Source organism: Pan paniscus, chromosome X (genome assembly GCF_029289425.2).
Source record: "Pan paniscus chromosome X, NHGRI_mPanPan1-v2.0_pri, whole genome shotgun sequence".
NCBI lineage: Eukaryota > Metazoa > Chordata > Mammalia > Primates > Hominidae > Pan > Pan paniscus.
The window spans coordinates 82,116,179-82,133,805 of NC_073272.2; positions in this window are offsets into that span (position 1 = coordinate 82,116,179).

A 17,627-nucleotide genomic window follows, 5' to 3' on the forward strand; every position below is an offset into this window, starting at 1 on the left:
GGGAGGCTTGGATTAGAAAGGAGAAAAGAGAGACTGGCACCAGTGTCCAGAAAGAGAGATCCACCCTCTCATCAATTTTCCAGAATCACCCAGGGATTCTGAGCAGTAATGGCAGTTTTAGCCACTAGGGCCGGGAGTCTGAGCCCCGGGACCTGTCAATCCTGTTGGACCATCTGTGAGATTAGTTCTGGACCTGGTGACCTCTGTCTCCCAGGGCAGTCCAATCTCCAGTGGTCCCCGCAACAGGCTGGACAAGGTTAAGGTGGCCTCCTTTTGCTGCCTGGGCAATCTTTCTTAAAGTGCCCTGACTTGCCACATTGGTAGCAACTAGCAGATGCACCTCAGGGATCCTGGAACTTGCAAGCCTGTAATGCAGCCACTAGAGCCTCTGTCTTTCTAATGTGTTTTCACTCTTTCTCCTGGGCCTCCTCTTTGTCCCTCAAGAGGTTTTCCAATGTGCTGTCTGGTCCTATAGCCTGCTTCTGCAGTTTCATTCTAATATTGGGAGCTGCCTGTGTAATAATTTGTCCTTTAGGATTAGCAGTCCCTCAACTGAGTCAGGGGATAGGGAGGTGTGTTTCATTAGTGCCTCTCTCAGCCTTTCCCTAAATGCAGCAGGATTCTCATCTGCCTTTTGGTCTATCATAGACAACTAGAGTAATTAAGAGGTTTGGCCCTAGTTCTTTTCGGGTCCTCCAATATGCACATTAAAAAGTGTTTCCTTTTCTATTAATCTGTGGAATCACTGGGGTTCCAATCTGGGTTGTCAAGAGGTACAGCCTCTCTTCCTATTGGGAATCGTAATTCGCCTATTTTTTCACCTTCCCTATTTTTTCTTTTCCTTTTTTGCCTATTATAGGAGACACTTGCTCATCTTCAAATTTGTCTGCTGCCTGCAGAGCTGCCTGTGTTTTTAGCAACTGTTAGGGTTTGGCTTAGGAGCAGCATACCATCCTTCTATGGGAGGTCAAACACCTGAGATAAATTTTGGAAAGATTCTATATACCTATCAGGGTTGTCAGAAAATTGGCCTAAGTCTCCTTTTATTTGCCTGAGGTCCTGCAATGAGAAGGGAACTTGAACCCTAGTGGCATCACCTCGATTGTGCATTTCTTGTAGGGGTAAGAGTAAAGCTGTGGGAGTGGGGAGTTTTGGTGATGGTGGAACTGGAGGAGCTGATGGCGTGTTTGGAGGGGATAATCAATAGCTGCCTCAGATGTCTCACTCATAATTTGCTTCCTTACTTCTGGGCAATTATTCCCTATGGGCCTGCCTGACGTGACCGCTAGAAGAGCTGGGTTGATTGTGCAATACTTGCAAAGGTCTAGTAAGAAGGCCATGCCTTTGTGCAAAAGCAGAGTTTCAGGGTCGAATGAGTCTCAGTGTTTCACAATACACTTGAGAGGGGTGCAGGCTGAGATGGCTAGAAATATAGGGGAGACAAGGCAGCCCTCATTCCCCTTCTTTATTTGGAATGGCCCGAGATAAAGAGGAAGAGAGTGGGAGCATCCGCCAAACTGTTTTTCCTCCTTGGTTCCCTGGGACCCAACATTCATTAAAGGTTCTGCCCATGGATGCAGGCATGACCCTCAGCCATGGATCCAGAGGTGCTAAGTGGTGGAATTAGTCACACTTGGCCATGCAACTCTAGTCCTCCACTGGTGCTTTCCTTTTGAATCCCTAGACTTGTGTGATCTGTGTGGCTCCCCATTAGATATATCTCAGGAAAGACTATGTAACAGTTGTATTTGGCAAGGGCCCTTAATCAAGGGAGTGTACTAGGTTGAGATCTATAATCTACTATTATAGCCTGGACTAGATTATTTATTTTTAGGCAGTGGTTCTGGTAAACTTCCACACACAAAATCCCCTTACTATTTAAGTATCATTGTAATTGGAGGCAGAATATGTGCCTTGAAAGAACATAGAGGCTGAGTGGCTTTTTTTCTGCTGATAGGACAGTATTGAGATTAAATTTGGTTTGGGAGGACATTTTCCTTCCCCTTTTTGAAGGCAGGGTTTTCCAATTCATGTAAGGGACATAAAGCCTGGTCTCTAGTAGAGAGACACAAAAAAGGAGGAGAATTGGGAAACTAGAAGTTTTTCGGTAAAGGACTGACAAGATGCCTCGTGGAGAGGATTTCTATTCTATTAGGTGGCACTGAAGGCTTTGAAATACCATGTGCTTTCCTGACAAAGGGTAAAGTGAGAGATGTTCACTGTTGTGGGGAGACCCTTTGTTTCCAGAAAATCACACACAATAATGGCATTTCCTTGAGCTATATTCCTGGTTACTATGACATTTGCTGATTTTGCCTAGCAGGATTATTTCCCTGAGCTGTAAAAATTTCTGCAGCATTGCATACGGAGAAGGGACAGTAAATGTAATGACCATGGAAGAAAAGGAGGAAAGTGTGATAGAAAAAGCTTGGAGATCCTGTTGCTGACATCCAATGGTAAGTTGGAGGCTGGGCTTAGCCCAGAAGCCTTCAGGTACCACAGAAGTGTGTAGCCCCGGCCAGGAATTTTCAGTTGCCACTGGACCTCTTCCAACCCCCACAAAGGCTAGGCTCTCTGTGAAAGAAAACCAGTTAGAAACAGAACCAACATTCCTGGCACCCTGAGGGCATTGGGGAATTTGCTAAGTCCTCCCCAGCAAGCCTGTCATCTGAGTCTTGAGAATAGTGGCCACCCTAAAGATCTCTTAAATGGCCATGAAACACCTGGTTGGGGTTTTATTTTAAAATTTAGGGCAGAGGGCATCAAAATAAAAGTAAAGAGTTGGGGTCCACTCCCATATTCACCCTTCTGTTGAATCTGCCTTGGATCCTGAGGGATCTTACAATGAAACAGCCTCGATGTCTGGAGTAACACCTGAGATTCATTGTCTCACAGCCACAGAAAACAAGGATGCAGACACACAAAGAGTGAGGTTGAAAGTGGAAGTTTAATAGGTAAAAGAAAGAGAATAGCTCTCTGCTACAGAAAGGATACCAGAAAAATGGGTTGCCAAATTCACAGTGAAATGCAGGGTTTTTTATTGATGAGCTAGTGGGGAGATGATATCTGATCTCTGTAGGGCATGAAAAACTGGTTGGAACAGGTGTATCATTTGCATAGGGTGTGAATCTCTTGTAGCCCCCACCCTAAACTTTTCTTATACAGGTGGGTTCTCTGCCCGAGCTGTGCCATTTTGCCCCCCGTTTTTTTATTATTATTACTGTACATGTGGTAACAAAAAAAGGGAAGATGGAGCCTCCATGTTGGACATGTCTGGCCCCAAGTAACACTTGTCTATTGGTGTAGCTGCCAACATTCCTTCATGCAAGCTTCTAGATTCCTTACTTATGTTTGCAGCTTGATTTTTCAGGCTGCACTTTGTTAGAAAAGAAATGATTTTGAAGACTGCTTTTTGTTAGAAGAGAAATTTTGCCAAGGACTCTTTTGCCCTCACTATCTGCTTAAATAAATTCTTTCTACCTCCTGTATCATCTGCAGATGCCTGAGTGGCTGTTCTACTGAAAGTCCACATATCTTTGTGTGTCAGAATGAATGCCCTGGTGGAGTGGGTTCATGAGGAGATCCCCTGACCCGACAGTAGCAAAGATCTGTGGGAGACGCATGGGATCCTGGCGTCACACATTTACTCACTGCTTCCCTGGGCATGGGAAGTTTCCTTGACTCTGTGTCTTTCCTAGGTGGGCCATTGTCTTGCCTTGCTTTACTTTGTTCTCCATTGGTCAAGTTTTTTCCTTGATTAGTTTTAATGTGAGTACCTGGATATTTCAGTTGAAGGTGCTGTATTTATTTACCTGTTCCATTTGTTTTTGTAAAAGCCATGCACACTAGCTGCTTCTAGTTGGCCATCTTGGCCAACTCCTTCCTGCAAAATTTAGTTGCAAATGATTCAGAATAAATGGGTGTTTGCAGGTGTGAAGACGTATGTACATAGAGAATGAGAAAGATAAAGCAAACCAAGAAAAATTTTAACATTTGAATAATCTAGATAAAGTACATGTTGTACATTTTGGGAGTATTTTGCAACATCCTATAATTCTAAAATTATTTTAATTAAAAAATTAAATGTAATAATGAACAGTGATTTATTGTTAATATGTATCTTAAATTTTGTAATTACACATGAATTCACATAACATTTTAAGTGAAATTCATTAACATATGGTACAACAAAAATAAGTCATAGTAATTCTATTGTAACTTCAACTTTTTGGTCTTCCTTTAAAAATATTAATGCAGTATAGTAAAACTTTCCCTAAGTTGTATATAATAGTAAGGATAGTAGTGATTTTCCATAATTATATCAGTTTTTTAATACATAATAACTCCATATGTAGTTATTATAAACTGCTAATAATGATTTTATAAATTTATATTGGAAATGGAATTTTTGTCTCTCTTTCCCTCTGCTTTTTTTCTTTCTTCTTTTCCTTGGTTAGTAAACATTTACCGAACATGACCAACCACCCAAAAGTGTGTTAAATACAATTTGGGAAGTGGGCAGAGGGTGCAAAAATGGCACACAATGAACTGAAGGAAAAGAATGAAAAACTACAAAGTAAAGGTGATCATATATGTATGTGTGTATACCTTTGAAATGATTACTCACTTTCTAAATTAAAACCTCAAGTTGTCACTACAGGAAAATGGTGCTATCTTCAAATCTGCAAAGTCATTTGAAAAGATAATTGGAGCAAAATAAATATCATGTTTAGTTTACTATTTTTGAAAGTAATTTTGCATTTACTTTTCTATAAAGTACTATACTTATTACATACTGACTACATGAAAAGGCACTGTTAGGGCAATTTGGCAGACTTGATACTCTGAAGCCGTTTACAGAAGTATTTTATTTTAATTATCTGTGTGTTTTGATGGTGTTCCCTCTGAGGCAGACATTTCACTTTAGTGCATTTCAGGTATGTGAAGTGCAAAGGGGGCTTGTGAAGTCCAATCCATAGACAGGGAATAGTAACCATGTATTTTATTATTATGAAGTCATAACCATAAAGACATTTGCAAAGGAAGGTGCAAAAGTTCTGTAGCTCAGGGAAGTGATAAAATAAGCACAAAATTTACATACATTTTTATGAGACTATTTTCTTCATTAAGAACAAAAGTGCTTAGTATAACAACTAGCACAATCACCATGGCCTAAGACAGAGATTAACTCTAACATCTTTGGCCTTTTTGAAAAGAAATATATTTAAGCACTAAGTGAATCACTCTCCCTTTAAAATTCCAAGGCTCTTGTGTTACAAGACCAAAAAATATATTTAAAATTTTACTATATATGTGGATGTTCTAATTTTTTGTTCGTTTACTTTTCAAAGAGTATCTGAAAGTAAAGGTGGAGCTGCTTCCAAACAAGGATAAAGTGGCAGACTAAATTTAACACCTAAATTTAGAGAAGAATCTTGGCAAGATGGCAAAGAATGTAAACCTTGTCTTTCTAGCTTTCTTTGCTCTTTTTTTATGTCCATCTCTTATTTCTACTTTTTTCAGTATATCTTTATATAGGACAGCTCTTTCATGCTTTTTATTGTGAATCTAAAGTCATTATTTTAAGTTTATTCTTACTCTGATGTACAAAATATGTTATTCTCAGGGTAATTTGTCTTTTACTAAGCAATTGGTATTGCAAAAATAATTATGGAAGTCATCTGCATTGGGTTTTTTTCTTTGCCACTAAATTAGTTTATGATTTTGGATGTGGTCCCAGCCCCATGTGTAAATTGAACCACATTGGTTATTATCAGTGAAGATTATCATACCTCAATAATGGAAGCCATATATAGCAATGTCGGGGGTATGGTTTGCAAAAATCATACAGGTAATTTGAAAGACACAACCTGTGGGATGCACTTTTCTCTATACATATACATTTTCAGTTGAGAATCATTAGACTAGAGAATCCTGAAGGCAGTTTTTACACCAAATTTATGGTCGCTGATGTTTACTAGTATTCATACAATTGTGTGTCACTCAAATGCTGATTTGTGACACAAGAAAAATGCAGAAATACGAATAGGAGGACATTTCCACAGGGGAGTCTTGAGTCTGTTCTGATGTATGAAAGCAATTATTCCATTGGGTGTGCTAACTATTTATTCAGTTTGTTAATGGTAGCAATAAACAATACATATTGATTATCAGTAACAAAATGCTTGTCACACTCCTCACAACTCATTGTGATTCACCAGTGAATACTAACAAAACTACTACCGTTTAATTTATATGGTTCCAAAATTCAATTAATCTCTATCAGTAAGGTTTTCAATTTCCAGAATAGATCAAAAATAAAAATATTTGGAAGCAGAGAGATGTACCAGTGTATACTAAAGCACTCTACATTGGTACTCCCTGAATTGATGTTTGCATAAAATTTTCTATGGCTGTGTTGGAATAAATTAATGAAGGTGTACATTTTATGTCCCATGAGTTTCATGATTCTTCCTCTCCTTTCCTTGGTTTAAATCACAATTCTGTCATTTGTTAGTCTTGTGACTCTGAGCAAATATCTTTATTCTCTTAATCTCAATTTCTTCACAGTAATAATATGGAAAAAATAAGGCCCATCTCATACAAGAGAACGCATTCATACATGCATCATAGGCTCTAAATTTGAGGATTTAAATTGAAGAAAATGTGAGGTGGCAAGAAAAAAAAGTAAACTTTGGATGTCAATTCCAAGTAAGTAAGTGTTGGCCACATCTAGCCAGGACCAGAATTCGTCATCACTCTAAGTTGGGCCAATTCAGGCATGAAGATTGACAGAAAGCAATAGGCATCTACACAAATAATGAGTATGTATGTATGTGTGTGTGTGTGTTTATATGTATCTACACACATATCCACACATACACATACACTTAATCATGTATCACTGAATGAAGGGGATTCATTTTTAGAAATTGTCCTTTGGCAATGTTACCATTGCGCAAACATCATAGACAGCATTTAAACAAACCTAGATGGTACAGCCTACTACATGCCTAGGCTATATTATATGGCCTATTACTTCTAGGCTACAAACCTCTACAGCATATTACTGTACTGAATACTGTAGGCAGTGGTAACACAGTGGTAGGTATTGTGTATCTAAAAATATCTAAACATAGAAAAGGTACAGTAAATTGTGGTATCATAATCTTATGGGACCACCATCATTTATGTGGTCCATAATTAACTAAAATGCAGCTATTCAGAGGATGACCATGTATATATGAGGGTATTTATTTTAAAAAATGGCTCGTGTCATTATAAAGTCTGGAAGGTCCCAAGACAGGCCACCTGAAATCTGGAGATTCCAGGATGATGATGATAACATAGCTCAGTCTAAGTTCAAGACCCTCGGTAACAGGAAATCCAATAGCGCAATTCTCAATTTGAGGCTGAAGGCCTGAGAATTACAAGAGGGGAGAGGGAATGGGGGCACTTAGGTAAGTCCTGGCATCCAAAGACCAGAGATCTGGGGAGTTATCATATTCAAGAGCAGAATAAGAAAATGTCCTAGCTCAGGAGAGTGAGAAAAAGCCACATTTTCTCTGTCTTTATATTCTATCCAGACACCCCACCAATTGGATGGTGCCTGCCCACATTGAGGGCTAATCTTTCTGACTCAGTCCACCAATTCACAAGCCAATCTCCCCTGGAACATCCCCACAGACAAACCCAGAAATAATGCTTTACTACTTCTGTAGGTTTTCTTTAGTCCAGTCAGGTTGACACATAGAACTAACAATCACAAATCCATCTGCTGTCAACTTGGCATTCATAAGCATCCTATTAAACCATACTTAATCTCCAAATAAAGACAATTACAGGGTAAGACTTCTGCTGAACATAATACAACTATCCTTTATACAATTGAAGTGCATTAATTTCTCCCACAGAAAAGGAGAAAAAGTCCTCGGTGATGTTTACTTTCTCCTGCTATTCCATAACTTAAATACTGACATAAAGTCAATATATTTTACTTTACATGATAAAAAATAAAAAGAAACAAAAACAAATATAATTGTTTAATGTGTGTGTGTGTATATATATCCACAAACATGTTCTTAACAAAATAGAGAAGAAATATTAATGACAGTTACAGTCTTTATTTCTATAACTTATCATCTGGTTGTGCCTGGTATTTATTACTACCTTCTTCTACTACCCATTCTGTATTCCTTTTGCCTTCAGCAAGCAACTCAGCTTGTCATGCTTCTTTACCTGCTAGGATAACCCAAACCTTCATCCCTGAAGGGTCTATGTCATTTTTACTATAGTCCTGCCAGTATTGGTTTGTTGTAATTTTCCATTGACCTTACTCACAGGGAATGGTAATATTGAGAGACATCCTAAGGTATCTTCTGTATTCCAGACATACTCTCCTTTACCTCCATTATAAAGTATTTATTCAATTTCCCCTCATTAGTCTGGAGCAGTAATATCAGCCAACAACGTAACCTTGTTAGCCTGTTGGCTCAGAAGCATGAAAAGCCCAAAGTGGCAGGGTGGCAGTCTCAATTTCCAGTTCAATAAAATTATTGTTGTGTCTCCTGGTGAAACCATTTCTCCCTCTAGAAATAAGACCTATAAAACAGCAGAGCGTAAATTGGTAAGAACAGGAAGAAAAAAATTGTTAGCGGGTCACTCGAATTAATGGTGACTCATGCCATTCCCATTTCACCCCTTGATTTCTGAACTGATAAATGCTGTCTGTGAGAGAAACAATGCCCATCTATTGGATGCTGATTTTGGCATATATAGGCTTCTTCATCTCATCCCACAAAGTATTGTAAACTAGCTGGTGCTGTAACCGCAACATCAAAAGGTCATTTCACATTTCTATCAAGCCAGTGGCTTAAGGATAATATGGAACATAGTAAGATCAGTCAATTCTATAAACCTGAGCCCACTGCCACACTTCTTCGGCTGTGAAGTGAGTTCCTTTGTCAGAAGCAATATTGTGTGGACTACCATGTCAGTGGATAAGGCATTCTGTACATCCATTGATCACAGTTTTGGCAGAAGAATTGCCTGCAGAATATGCAAATCTATATCCAGAGTAAGTCTCTATTCCAATAGGGCCAAAATACTGCCCCTTCCATAATGGAGATGGTCTAAAGTCATCAACCTTCCATCAGGCAGCTGGTTGATCACTCCAGGGAATGGTGCCATATAGGGGTTCTATGTTGGTCTCTGCTGCTGAATGATTGGACACTCAGTGATGACTGTACTCAGGTTGACCTTGGTGAGTAAAAGTTCATGTTTCTGAGCCCATAAATAACCTCAATTCCTGCCACCATGGCCATGGCCACTTTTTTCAGGAGCCCATTGGGCAAGGACAAGGGTGACTGAGGAAAGAGACTTACTAGTATTCACAGAATGGTTCATCTTATCCGTCTGATTATTAAAGTCCTCCTCTGCTGATGTCATCTAATTGTAGGCATGCACATAGTAAACAAATATCTTTACATATTTTGCCCACTCAGAAGAGTATATTCTCATTTCTCTTCCCCAAAATTCTTTGTCACCAATTTTCCAATTATGTTCCTTCCCAAGCTCATAACCATATAGCCAAACAATTGGCTACAGCTGTATATAATCACACTTCTTGTCATTTCTGTTTTCAAGCAACATGCACCACCTGATGCACTGCCTGAAATTCTGCCCATTGAGAAGGTTTCTCTTCAAAATTGTCCGTAATAGATGTCCCAGAAATGAGCCATAGTGCTGCAGTTGTCCACTTTTGAATGATGCTTTTATATCATGCAGAACCATCTGCAAACCAGGCCCTAGTATTCTCTTTCTTTGTCAACTGCTAATAAGACACTCTCTATGAGGCCATAAGTGAAGGCTGAGACAAAGAAGGCAGTGTAACAGGAGTGTGAACCATAAATATTTGGGCCACTTCTTTATGTTATGTAGCTTAGTTGTGCTTTTAGGACCTGCTCCGGCATGATCATGTATATTCAATTTCCACATTATGATAGAGTGTTGTTGTGCACACCCAGTTTATGGCTTAGTGGGTCAGATAACACTCAATTCATGAAAGGCAGCTCAGGTTGCCTGGTAACGTGGTGGCCCATTGTCAAGCAATCAATTTCTATGAAGGCCCATTAGCGGGCCTAAAACCATCTCTCAAACAAAAGAATACTTATCTGTGAATAATAGCAGAGTGTTGTACTAAAATCCTTAGGCCTCCCGCTGCTATTCACCTATAGAAGCCTAACAAAGGCTTCAATCAGCATCCCTATCTGCCATTGGCATCTTAAGTACCACTGAATCTGCTGAAGCATATAGCTCCAGTGTCAGAGTAGCTTGCACAGCAGTCTGGACCTGTTGCAGAGCCTTCTATCCTGGGCTCCACTCAAAACTAGCAGCTTTTTGGATTACTTGGTAGATGGACCAGAGTAACAGACTCAAATGAGGAAACTATTGCCTCCAAAATACAAATAGACTTTCTAAACAATGTGCCTGTTCCTTGGCTGTGGGAAGGTCCAGATGCAACAATTTATTATTTACCTTAGAAGAGATATAGTGGCATGCCTAACACCACTGGACACTAAAAGATTTCACTGAGATGGAAGGCCCCTGAATTTTAGTTGGATTTACTACCTTTGACACACAAGTATCTTATCAATAGATACAGAGCACTTGCTACTTTAAGCTCACTAGATCCAATCAGCTTAATGTTATTGATGTAATGGACAAGTGTGATGTCTTGTAGAAGTGATAGTTTTTCAAGATCCCTGATAACTAAATCGTGATAAGGGGCTGAAGTGTTTTTATAACCCTAATGTAGGATAGTGAAGGTGTATCTTAGGCCTTGCCAGCTGAAAACAAACTTTATTTAGTAGATCTTGCAGACAGGTATGGAGAAAAAGGCATTTGCCAGATCAATAGCTGCATGCCAGGTACCAGAAAGTGTGTTAATTCACTCAAGCAATGAAGCCTCATTTGGTACAGCAGCTGCAGTTGTAGTTACCAATTGTTGAAGCTTACATGATTCACTGTTATTCTCCAGAATTCATCTGTCTTCTGCATGGGCCAAATAGGAAAGTTAAACAGGGATGTGTTGGGAATCACGAGCTCTGCATCCCCAAATTGCTTTCATTTGGCCTTTTATATCATAGTAGCCCTTATAACACAGGTCAGGGAACCAATGTGGGTATTCTTCCAGTTTCTAAGTATTCCTATTCCAATTATGCATCTGGAACTGGGGAAATAACCTCAGTATGGGTTCAGAGATCCACTGGACCCACCGTAAGTCAGACCTGAGATAAAACTCCATTGATTACCTGACTTCCATAAACCCTTACTCTAAGTGGAGCACCACAGTGACATTTTGGTCTCAAGGAATCAATGTCAGTTCTAAGCCACTGTTCGGTGGTTTTTGAAATGTCTAATGATTTCCTTTTTCCCAATATACAGTTACTCTGGGAAAAGGCTGTAGGTCTCTTTGTAAAAAGATATGAGAAGTATTAACAGTACTGAATAAATTTTCACTTTACTTGAATGTTTTCTATGTATACAGATCAAATAAAAATTTAATAGGCCTTGTAGCTATTTTACTTCTAAGAAAATCATGACTAACTAGCCAGTACCATAGATCTACACAAGTCAGACTATTCTGATTCTTGCTTTACTTCTATCTATTATGATAACTATGCCTGACTTATTTTTGATGGTCGAGTGGGGCCACATAGTTCCTGCCACCCCAGGATCAAACTATTCCCACAGCCTTTAAGTTTTTCAATTGAATGACCACGATAAAGTCTGACTTACAAAGAAAAGCCATTATGGAGATCTTCAGAAATCCTAGGGCTCCTCTCACAAACCTATTTTTCAAAGTTTTGGTGAAGGATATGTCTTCTGGATGCTCCCATTGTGGGTGACTACATTTTAAGTGGCAAATCCACTCTAGCATTCTAGTCTTCCTAAGCTTTTGAATCCCTTCCTAATTTACATTAAATCAAGGGATATCAGGCATCTGCAACTTAACCACAGGGGGTCAGCTTTTGATTCATGTTTCAGCTAACCAACCAAATTTTTATGACTTTTTTAGCTCTATGAGGTGTAACACCAAATGAAGAATCACTATGTGGTCTGCCCATATCAATATATTCACCTTTGTCCAACTTTATGTTTCTTTCACCATTATCCCACACCCATGATATTTGTTCCCACATGTGTTCCCCTCACACTTATTCTTAGAAAACTCAAGTATTTCTTTCATAGAGTAGCACATCCCCTCATGGGTTACACTCTTTACCTCATCTTTAAAGGCCTGCTGGGACTTGAGTCTAGCTATAGGTCTATAAGCAAAGAGGGATGGTGGGGGTGAGTTCTGAGGAAAGTCAGTATTGTTTTGCTTGGCAACTGCCTCAGGATATACTATCACCATTTTCTCAAGCAATATAGAGTTAACCCCTGAGACAGAAATGCAAAGGCCCGTACTACTGTCGGTGATGATGATGCTGCCACAGTGAATGAGGTACTACTGTCGGTGATGATGATGCTGCCACAGTGAATGAGGATGAGGGCGGGTAGGTCACTTCAGACAAATAAGAGTAATAAGAATTTAGGAACCAAATGTTCCCAGCCTCATCAGGATTTTCTGCATACTCCCAACCCAACTTACAGGATCTCATTTTTTCCAACAGTATATAACTTCACCTTAAATTAGACACACTGGGAGACTGATAATTCAACTTTTATTGTAATTGAGCTAATTGCATGATAAAAGCTTGAGTGTGATTTTTCAGCAAATTCATTTTGGTGGTTACAGGAGAGAAGATTCTCTCTCAGGACACAATTTGACACCTTAGGGTATTTATACAAAGCTGGAGTCTGAGATGTGAATCCCTGAGTTTATCCTTTTCTTTCATCACCTTATTCAGTGAAATTAGAAGCAACATACCAGCATCATTATATTTTGTGGTTTTTCACTAATGTTCAAAAATGTCATATACCGAGTTATCAAGTTATTTGCCTTTTTAAGTGGTTTCTTAGGATTATCAACTGTGGATAGCTTATATATCTTATAAACAATTTATAACGTAGACTATCAGTGTCCTCTGAGTCTATTCTTAAAATAAGAATTGCTAACATTTAGGTTAACATTTAGGTTCCAATTAGAAAGCCAATTCCAGAAACAAAAAAAAAAACTTCTTAAAAAATTTTCCAGAAAATTATCCTCTCTAGAACCACTCTTTGGACCAAAATCTGTACTAACCAAGGTATTCTAGAGAGACAGAACCAATAGTAAATACACACACACACACACACACACACACAAACACACACACACATGAGGATCTTTATTAGGAGAGTTAGCTCATGCAATTATGGAGGTTGAGAAGCCCCATGTCAGGCTATTTGCAAGCTGAAAACAATTGGGTGCCAATAGCATGGCTCAGTCTAAATCTGATGATAAAAGAAAAGTAGCTCAGAGCAGTCCGAGCTATATGAAATATGCAAGATTTATCAGGCAAAGAGACATGAATGTGGGACTTCAGTCATGAACCATAAACCCATGACTGGAGAAAATTTTTAAAGGCATTTTTGTTCTTGCCTTTTTTTTCCTTTAAAAATCCACTTGTAATTGCTGCGAATTGAAGTATATATTCAGGGCAACTTGAGTTAATAATCCCAGGTGGCCATCCTTAAGATTTGAGCTTAAATAAACTCTATACTCAATAATATTTTCTGAATCTAATTATTTAAGGTTAATCTTTTGGCTACCATAAAGGGACCCAAAGTGGTCCTCCAGTGAATTCCATCACTTTACAGACAATCAGAGCTTTGGTATCAGCACAAAAGACTTTCAATCATTGAACTCATCAAAGTCAGCAGGGATCTCTAACTGACTTTAAAGACCCTTTTTTGATTTGCCTCCTTCCAGCTTAGTTGAAACTTCAGACTTCGAGCCATATACATTCCTAACTTGACACGTTTATAATTGAAGCCCTATTGTTAAGTACAAGTTTCATGTGTTATTCCTGAAGTTATACTGATCACAGATTTATGATTTTCACTTTTCTCTGAGGTTAAGGTTTTGTTTTGAATCTTCCGTTAGAGTTTTTTTAAACTTTCTTCACTTGACATTTGGTCAAAAAGGGAAAAAAAACAATCAAATCCTGAGGTTTGGTTCAATTCACAGGTCTAAAACTTTCTTCTTGAATGACCAAAATAATAAAAGACTCTGTGAGGCTCATGAGATTTTTGGTCATTCAGGAAGAAAAAACTCCAGTTAATTGGCTTAAAAAAATAAGCTTTTAAATATGTTAACAGGAAAATGCAAACTAATTTAAATGCACTTTAGTTCACATGATTTGCATAAACCTTTAGTAGATAAGACTACTTAAATGTTTTTGGTTTAATAAAAACAACTGTGTCTTCTGATCAACACAATACCTGTGTATTTTACTTCAGAGTTCTTGCTTAAGGGTGACTCTATCATTCACAGGCTATAAAAATGATTGGCAAACAGGTAACTTAATATGATGCTGCCAGTGAAAAAAGCCACACTCAGTAAAAAAGATGAAGTGAATTATTTTGAGCCAAATATGAGTAACCAATGGCCCATGACACAGCCCTCAAAAATCCTGAAAATATGTGCCCAAGATGATCAGCCTACAACTTGGCTTTGTGAACCCCAATAATCTGAGACAGGCATCAGTTAATTTAGAAAGTTTATTTGCCAAGGTTGAGGATACACACCTGTGACAGAGCTTCAGGAAGTCCAGACAACATGTGCCCAAGGTGGTCAGAGCGCAGTTTGGTTTTATACATTCTAGGGAGATATGAGACATCAACCAACATATGCAAGATGAACATTGGTTCGGTCTGGAAAGGTGGAACAACCTGAAGCAAAGGCAAGAAGACACAAAGTGGGGAGGTGGCAAATAGGTAGATAAGAGACAAATTGTTGCATTCTTTTGAGTTTCTTATTATCCTCTACAAAGAAGGCAATCATATATCTCAGTGAGCAGAGGGATAACGGAATAGAATGGGAGCCAGGTTGGTCTTAAGCAGTTCCCATCTTGACTTCTCCCTTTAGCTTAGTGATTTAAAGGCCCCAAGATTTATTTTCCTTTCACATTCCCCCCCTTTTCTCTTTAGAACTTTTTGGAGAAAGAATTTTAGAAGAAAATGTGTCTCTGGTCCCAGGTTTTATCTGATCTGTTATGGCTAGGATGGTTTATTCCTAGACGAGTACGTCCTGAGTTATTAGGAAAGCTCATTTTTAGCAGGTTGGGAAGTCTCGTGTCCTATATAGAGAAGATAGGGGGAATAAGGGAGAAAAAAACAAAAAATAAAGAAGAATCCTGGAAAATTGATAAAGGCCACATTACTCTGAAGTCCATACATCAGTAGGCAGGGATGAAAATAGCTTATGTACACAAATATGTTGCTGCTATTTTCTTCTGAAGTGTAAGTTGTCTAGCTTCAGTTTGCAGGGATTTACAAAAGCACAGCTTAATCTTTGGTGATTTCAAATTAGGAAAAATGGAGGGGAAAAGGAATAGAAGGAAGAAAAAAATGAAAATATCATTTTAAAGACTTGAGCCAAGAAAAATTAGAATTCAGCCTAAACTATAGAAAAGAATAGAATTTGAAAAACAGGCAAAACTAGAAGCTAAAAACAGGTATACTATAGTTTTGGAAACATAATTTTTTTCTCTCAAGTTTCCCACTTTTACTAAAGGCAAATCATGGTAGGACCAGTTTACTTTATTATCATTGTCCAGATTATTTGTATAAAGTGCACCAAGAGTAATTATTTTTTACATAGGCTTTTAAAAAAATCTGGCTTTGATGGAATTTGGTTCCATAGAAGGAATCTCAGATAATGCTTCCTTAAAGTCAAGCCCAGCCATGGATCTGTACCATCAGATAGCTATGATTTGGATGGATTTCTTCTTCTGTTGAGATTACAAGATAAACCTGGGGTTTCCGGACCTGTTAGAAAGTGACATTCTTTACTTACCACAGGTCAGAAACCCTGTACATGGGGCTGTATAGACAAACTATGAGGCTAGTTTTTCCAAGGGCTTTATTGACTCCATAAGTAAAGTTTGATTCCTTAAAGGAAAGCAAACCATTGCAGTCAAAGCCTGGGTAAAATAACCAGTTTCTCCAATTGTGTCCTCTGACAAACGAAACAGATTCTTATTGCACTTATACAAATAATTGTATTGCCATAATTTAAGAATACTCTTATATAGTTTCCAAATTCTTGAGAAATTAAGTAGAGAGAAACAAATATACTCCAAATTTTGTTCATAGGAGTATAATAAATTTTTTAAAGCTGTCAATAGCTTAAAAGAAAAGTTTCAAGAAACAGAAAAACAAAACAAAGAATCAGCAATGTTTTAAGCAAAATAATCAAAAAGATTAGTTCAATCTATGCAGTTAATTTCTCTTTTGCTTGATATTCATGAACATTTTAGCTCTTCGTGAGTCCTAAAAGTTTTCCCTCTATTCTGAGGTCACAATCTCCAAAGTCATCAGAAACTTGATTCAAGGGAACCTTTTAGAGTTTTATAGCTGATTATAAAACCACCTTCTGAGAAACAAAAGAAGACAAGAATTGTTCATGAATGACAAAATATTTTAGGGCAGCCACAGTCAAAGACACAATTTACTAGGAATTTTTTTTTTTACCTCTGTGGCACACAATAATTTAAACATAACAATTATGATTATTGCTGATAATGTACACTAAGTCATATTACAACCATAGGAGTTTCCCATAATTTTGGAACACATCCCAGTATCATATTTATACAAATAAAGCCCAAAGAAAACCAAACATCATTTCATATTTGATTATGTTTCCTGTATAATTTTTATACCAAATAAGCCAAATTACATTATTTTTGGATATCAGGGAACCTGATATCTTAAAGGATTAAGTAGGTCAGAAAAAGACATAATTTATAATTTGATTTTGGAAAGTTTGTAGAATATCAAAGTTTAAAACACTTGATATTACAAAATAAAATTATAGGTCATTATACAGTCATTTATTTAACCAAAGTGATAACTCGAGGATTTTTAAAAAAAGCAAAAATCTTCAGTCTTTGAGAGAGAAGACTTAATTTTCCAAGCAAGAAGCCCTAATAAAAACAGCATGAAGCCAATTAAATGTGTTTTTCAAAATTTTGTAAGCAATCTATAAAATTTTAATCTTAGTCATAGCCTATAACTTTCATAAGCCTTTTATAACCTTCATAACCTTTATTAAGTAGTTGGTTAATGCTTCAAGAAAACCTTGTTAATCTGATGCTGGGGTTCATATGCTGGTCTTGCATCAGTGTGCCTTTGACATTAATTATTAATTTATAAAGAAACTGAACTTATTTTATCTCTTAAAATTGGTTCTTACAATCTCACATGACCACCTCTTCCACGATAGTCCCTGGGCCTTAAGGAGTGGAATGGCTTTAATTTCTGGCCCTGTGTCTCAGAAATTCATTTTATTTTAATTGGCTTCTTCTATGGGGCCTGAAGATAAGGTTTTAATTGTGCTCAGTGTTTAAGATTTAGCAGGACTTTGTGCCCTTTATAGACCCAGGATTCAAAGCCCTGTAACTTAAAGTCACAAG